The 7,500-nt window shown below is 50.2% G+C and overlaps 1 non-coding gene across 1 annotated transcript; it reads right to left on the bottom strand.

Annotated features, from left to right (window-relative positions):
• Nucleotides 1-1,001: 1,001 nt before the first annotated feature.
• Nucleotides 1,002-1,156, bottom strand: LOC143175968 (5.8S ribosomal RNA). The gene has a single exon (XR_013000595.1). It is a non-coding gene; the product is annotated as a 5.8S ribosomal RNA (ribosomal RNA).
• Between the last annotated feature and the right edge of the window lie 6,344 nt (nucleotides 1,157-7,500).

The following is a 7,500-nucleotide window of genomic DNA, read 5'->3' on the forward strand; positions in this document are numbered from 1 at the left end:
CGTTACACCTCACAACACGATCTCCGTCTCTTCTCTATAGCAGAAACCGATAAAAATACACCTCCCGAAAGAGAGTATATGGTGATTCTTTTTATATATATATATTTCGAAATTCAACTGAACGTGGCGGAAGCGCACGGTGGTGGTCCAGCGAGGACACGCGACGACGGGGAATAAGAACTATTCGACCCGTTACGAATACGCATGCTCGTCCCGCACGATTTTAACACACACCGTGTTTTTCTCCAGTCGTCAAAGCGTTCGTGCGTCGAATTCGAAAAATAAAAAAAAGAAATACACCTTTTCTCTCTCTCTCGGGGTAAAAAGAGTCGATGTGTATTGTGTATAAAGGTTCTGCTGCGAGAAGTCTCGTTTTGCCGTGTGTTTCGGTAACGACGATCCTCCGAAACGTACATCTCATTCGTAAGAGAGGAAGAAAACAATCTCCCTGGGGCCAGTCGGTAATATACCGACATACGACGTGTCGTGCACATCCGTCTCACGCACGGTATACAAAATATGAATAAAACGTGTGTAGTCTCTCTCTCTCTCGACTTCTTAATATTTTCTTTCACCTCTGACGCATCATTTCAGGTGACGTCGGGAGCGCGGGAAAAAAAATTTTTCTAAACACACGAAACCGTTCATCTCACGAACAGCCGAAAAAGTTGTCGCTCAGATCCATATCGCAGTGGAGCGGTATCCGCGGGCGGTCGTAATTGAACGACGCACGACGCCGCGAACACTCACGCGAGTCCATACAAACGATTCCGATCGTTTTGCAACAACTAGAACGTACACTGTCCGTGAAATTCACAGAATTTTCGCGTGTCCGCGACAAACGCCGACGAGACACCCATCGTTCGCTCGTACGTAGCATCCTTCTCTTAACCCGACTCAGAAACGTTCTTTGCGCCCTTCGGTAAAAAAACGTTCGATCCGAAGAGGTGAACGACGGCGGGGATTTGACAGAGCTACGCAAGCAGTGTATGGTACGTAAACGACCCTCAGCCAGGCGTGGTCCAGGAATTGTATCCGTGGACCGCAATGTGCGTTCGAAATGTCGATGTTCATGTGTCCTGCAGTTCACACGTTGACGCGCAATTAGCTGCGTTCTTCATCGACCCACGAGCCAAGTGATCCACCGTTCAGGGTAATCGTATAAATTTTATATTTCACATATATAATTTTATTCTCATTTGTTCGACCTAATATCTCTCTTCTTTCAAAGAGAAGATAAAAGTTGATACCTGAATCTCCGACCAGCGCGCGAAGGAGATTCAGGCGTCGCCTTGGAGACGACACCGAAGCCTTTCGAGACGAAAAACGTTCAAGTAATATGTATATATTTCTCGACGTTCCGGGCGTATAGTGCATTCAAAAACCCGCGAAAGACGCAGAAGACTCGCACGCGTGGAAACGACGGGGATATATTTTGTATCCTACCCGATACTGAATCCATCGCGTGCAGTCGACCCTCGCGTTCTTCCGATCAGACGCATCTATTGTTGCGCGCATGTTTTCGCGTCGCATCGCGCGAAACGTTGCACGAATCGTACCGATCGATCGATTGAAAGCAAATAATGAAAAAAGACTTCACAGCTGGCTCTTTGCCGGTCATTCGTCCCATGTTATCTCTTGCCGCGAAATTGGCGCGCAAGAGTTGGGTGTCAGACGCGCGGCTTTAAAACGAGCTTCACGGCCGGTCCCTTCGTTACCGCTTTCGTTCTTTCTCTCGGAACGACCATGAACGAACACGACGAGCGACGCTACGGCATACACACGTCCACGGATTCGATTAAAAAAACAGACTTCACAGCTGGCTCTTTGCCGGTCATTCGTCCCATATTATCTCTTGCCGCGAAATTGGCGCGCAAGAGTTGGGTGTCAGACGCACGGCTTTAAAACGAGCTTCACGGCCGGTCCTCTCAATTCCGTGTACGGTACACGCAAGATGCGGGTTCCACTTCCAGACTACCCGGTCCCTTCTCTCTACGAGAATCGATAGTAGAAGAACGGCTCGAAAACGCGTCTCAGAGACTAGGGGAAAAGAAGCGGTATGCGAGCGAAACGAAAACGCATTATGGAAACGTCGCGAAACAATGTTCGACGGTTGCTCGGTTCCAATCGTGCGGCCGTTTCAATTTCTCGTGCGCTTCACCGTCCCTCCGTAACTCTGGCCGATCGCGTATACCGAAGAGCCGACACGCGCAAAAACCACAGGCATTGTATACTGTATATATATATGTTACAGTCACAGCCTTCGCGCGTTTTACTCTCCGACGCGGGGTTTCCACGACGAAAGAGAGACAGTTTCGTGGCGGGTGACTCGGCCGAATCGCTACGACGGGTATTTCTATTATAGAACGAATCATCGCCACCCTTTACCAGTGCCCGACGAAGGAATCACAAGGTCATCTGGAGTTTACAATGCCAGCGACGGTAATTCCAACGAAGACCCGATAAGTCAACTCATCGTTCTATTTCTCCCCGTACAGAAAAGCGAATCGACGCTAACGCACCTCGCGCAAGCACGAACGTTCTCTTCGCGTGGATCATCCCATCGTCGAAAGATGTAAAGACGCATTGGAGATCGTGGTCTCTGGCGGGCTCATTGCACGCCCCACTGCATATCTTTCCTCGAATCGAGAATGATTCGTCCACTAAGGCTGCGAAACTACGCGTCGAGGAAACTAGGGGAAAGAAGCGGGATGCGAGCGAAACGACAATACATTATGGAAACGTCGCGAAACAATGTTCGGCGGTTGCTCGTTTCCTCCTGCGGACGTTTCATTGCTCGGGCGCTTCACGTCCCTCCGTAACCTTCGCGCGATCGCGTGCCCCGGAGAGCCGGCAACCGGTGAACCACAGGCGTATAAACTATAGTCTTCTATAGCAAGCCTTCGGCGGTTACTCTCCGACGCGGGGATTCCACGACGAGAGAGAATTTCGTGGCGGGTGACATCGGTCGAAACGCTACGACGGGTATTTCTATTATAGAACGAATCATCGCCACCCTTTACCAGTGCCCGACGAAGGAATCACAAGGTCATCTGGAGTTTACAATGCCAGCGACGGTAATTCCAACGAAGACCCGATAAGTCAACTCATCGTTCTATTTCTCCCCGTACAGACAAGCGAATCAACGCTATCGCACCTCACGCATGCACGAACGTTCTCTTCGCGTGAATCGTCCCATCGTCGAAAGATATAGCCGCTTGGAGATCGTGGCCCATCAAGTTCTTCCGTAACTCCTGCGCGATCGCGTACCCCGGAGAGCAGGCAACCGGTGAACCACAGGCGTATAAACTATAGTCTTCTATAGCAAGCCTTCGCGTTTACTCTACGACGCGGGGATTCCACGACGAGAGAGATTTTCGTGGCGGGTGACACGGCCGAATCGCTACGACGGGTATTTCTATTATAGAACGAATCATCGCCACCCTTTACCAGTGCCCGACGAAGGAATCACAAGGTCATCTGGAGTTTACAATGCCAGCGACGGTAATTCCAACGAAGACCCGATAAGTCAACTCATCGTTCTATTTCTCCCCGTACAGAAAAGCGAATCGGCGCTATCGCACCTCACGCAAGCAGGAATGATCTCTTCGCGTGGATCGTCCCATCGTCGAAAGATGTAAGACGTACAGAAATCGTGGTCCATCACGATTATTCGTAACTCTCCGAGTCGCGTATCTGAGAGTAGGACAAACGGAGAACCACAGGCATAAATAATACTATATGTTTCTTATATAGTTAGCCTTCGCGTTTTACTCTCCGACATGGGGATTCCACGACGAGAGAGAGTTTCGTGGCGGGTGTCTCGGCCGAATCGCTACGACGGGTATTTCTATTATAGAACGAATCATCGCCACCCTTTACCAGTGCCCGACGAAGGAATCACAAGGTCATCTGGAGTTTACAATGCCAGCGACGGTAATTCCAACGAAGACCCGATAAGTCAACTCATCGTTCTATTTCTCCCCGTACAGAAAAGCGAATCGACGCTATCGCACCTCGCGCGAGCACGTAACTACTCTTCGCGTGGATCGTCCCATCGTCGAAAGATGTAAGACGCACGGAAATCGTGGCCCATCAACGTTTTTTTGTAACTCTGCCGATCGCGTATCACAGAGCCGAGACGCACATACCACAGGCGTATAATACCGTTTTCTTTCGTATGGTAAGCCTTCGCGTTTACTCTTCGGCGCGGGGTTTCCACGTCGAGAGAGACATTCGTGGCGGGTGACATCGGTCGAAACGCTACGACGGGTATTACTATTATAGAACGAATCATCGCCACCCTTTACCAGTGCCCGACGAAGGAATCACAAGGTCATCTGGAGTTTACAATGCCAGCGACGGTAATTCCAACGAAGACCCGATAAGTCAACTCAACGTTCTATTTCTCCCCGTACAGAAAAGCGAATCGACGCTGTTGCACCTCACGCAAGCACGAACGTTCTCTTCGCGTGGATCGTCCCATCGTCGAAAGATGTAAGACGCACGGAAATCGTGGCACATCACGTGTTTTCGGAACTCTGTCGACCGCGTATCTCAGAGACGACGCGCGCGAACCACTGGCATATACTATTATATATCGCGTTTTACCCTCCGACGCGGGGATTCCACGACGAGAGAGAGTTTCGTGAGCGGGTTGACTCGGAAGAAACGCTACGACGGGTATTTCTATTATAGAACGCATCATCGCCACCCTTTACCAGTGCCCGACGAAGGAATCACAAGGTCATCTGGAGTTTACAATGCCAGCGACGGTAATTCCAACGAAGACCCGATAAGTCAACTCAACGTTCTATTTCTCCCCGTACAGAAAAGCGAATCGACGCAATCGCACCATACGCGTGCACGTAAACAACTCTTCGCGTGGATCGTCCCATCGTCGAGAGACGTAAGTTTTCATAGTATGAATTCGCGTTTTACTCTCCGACGCGGGGATTCCACGACGAGAGAGAGTTTCGTGAGCGGGTTGACTCGGAAGAAACGCTACGACGGGTATTTCTATTATAGAACGCATCATCGCCACCCTTTACCAGTGCCCGACGAAGGAATCACAAGGTCATCTGGAGTTTACAATGCCAGCGACGGTAATTCCAACGAAGACCCGATAAGTCAACTCAACGTTCTATTTCTCCCCGTACAGAAAAGCGAATCGACGCAATCGCACCATACGCGTGCACGTAAACAACTCTTCGCGTGGATCGTCCCATCGTCGAGAGACGTAAGTTTTCATAGTATGAATTCGCGTTTTACTCTCCGACGCGGGGATTCCACGACGAGAGAGAGTTTCGTGAGCGGGTTGACTCGGAAGAAACGCTACGACGGGTATTTCTATTATAGAACGCATCATCGCCACCCTTTACCAGTGCCCGACGAAGGAATCACAAGGTCATCTGGAGTTTACAATGCCAGCGACGGTAATTCCAACGAAGACCCGATAAGTCAACTCAACGTTCTATTACTCCCCGTACAGAAAAGCGAATCGACGCAATCGCACCATACGCGTGCACGTAACAACTCTTCGCGTGGATCGTCCCATCGTCGAGAGACGTAAGTTTCATAGTAAGCCTTCGGCGTTTTACTCTCCGACGCGGGGATTCCACGACGAGAGAGAGAGTTTCGTGAGCGGGTTGACTCGGAAGAAACGCTACGACGGGTATTTCTATTATAGAACGCATCATCGCCACCCTTTACCAGTGCCCGACGAAGGAATCACAAGGTCATCTGGAGTTTACAATGCCAGCGACGGTAATTCCAACGAAGACCCGATAAGTCAACTCAACGTTCTATTTCTCCCCGTACAGAAAAGCGAATCGACGCAATCGCACCATACGCGTACACGTAAACAACTCTTCGCGTGGATCGTCCCATCGTCGAGAGACGTAAGTTTTCATAGTATGAATTCGCGTTTTACTCTCCGACGCGGGGATTCCACGACGAGAGAGAGTTTCGTGAGCGGGTTGACTCCGAAGAAACGCTACGACGGGTATTTCTATTATAGAACGCATCATCGCCACCCTTTACCAGTGCCCGACGAAGGAATCACAAGGTCATCTGGAGTTTACAATGCCAGCGACGGTAATTCCAACGAAGACCCGATAAGTCAACTCAACGTTCTATTTCTCCCCGTACAGAAAAGCGAATCGACGCAATCGCACCATACGCGTGCACGTAAACAACTCTTCGCGTGGATCGTCCCATCGTCGAGAGACGTAAGTTTTCATAGTATGAATTCGCGTTTTACTCTCCGACGCGGGGATTCCACGACGAGAGAGAGTTTCGTGAGCGGGTTGACTCGGAAGAAACGCTACGACGGGTATTTCTATTATAGAACGCATCATCGCCACCCTTTACCAGTGCCCGACGAAGGAATCACAAGGTCATCTGGAGTTTACAATGCCAGCGACGGTAATTCCAACGAAGACCCGATAAGTCAACTCAACGTTCTATTACTCCCCGTACAGAAAAGCGAATCGACGCAATCGCACCATACGCGTGCACGTAACAACTCTTCGCGTGGATCGTCCCATCGTCGAGAGACGTAAGTTTCCATACTATGAATTCGCGTTTTACTCTCCGACGCGGGGATTCCACGACGAGAGAGTGTTTCGTGAGCGGGTTGACTCGGAAGAAACGCTACGACGGGTATTTCTATTATAGAACGCATCATCGCCACCCTTTACCAGTGCCCGACGAAGGAATCACAAGGTCATCTGGAGTTTACAATGCCAGCGACGGTAATTCCAACGAAGACCCGATAAGTCAACTCAACGTTCTATTGCTCCCCGTACAGAAAAGCGAATCGACGCAATCGCACCATACGCGTGCACGTAACAACTCTTCGCGTGGATCGTCCCATCGTCGAGAGACGTAAGTTTCATAAGTAAGCCTTCGGCGTTTTACTCTCCGACGCGGGGATTCCACGACGAGAGAGTGTTTCGTGGCGGGTGACTAGGCCGAAACGCTACGACGGGTATTTCTATTATAGAACGAATCATCGCCACCCTTTACCAGTGCCCGACGAAGGAATCACAAGGTCATCTGGAGTTTACAATGCCAGCGACGGTAATTCCAACGAAGACCCGATAAGTCAGCTCATCGTTCTATTTCTCCCCGTACAGAAAAGCGAATCGACGCTATCGCACCTCGCGCGAGCACGTAACAACTCTTCGCGTGGATCGTCCCATCGTCGAGAGACGTAAGACGCACGGAAATCGTGGTTCATCGCGTCTTTTCCTACTCTCTTGAATCGCAATTTCGTATAGAGCCTACACACGCGAACCACCGGCATATACTATTTCTTCTCTCATAGTAAGCCTTCGCGCGTTTTACTCTCCGACGCGGGGATTCCACGACGAGAGAGTGTTTCGTGGCGGGTGTCTCGGCCGAATCGCTACGACGGGTATTTCTATTATAGAACGAATCATCGCCACCCTTTACCAGTGCCCGACGAAGGAATCACAAGGTCATCTGGAGTTTACA

This window comes from Nomia melanderi, unplaced genomic scaffold (genome assembly GCF_051020985.1).
Source record: "Nomia melanderi isolate GNS246 unplaced genomic scaffold, iyNomMela1 scaffold0276, whole genome shotgun sequence".
NCBI lineage: Eukaryota > Metazoa > Arthropoda > Insecta > Hymenoptera > Halictidae > Nomia > Nomia melanderi.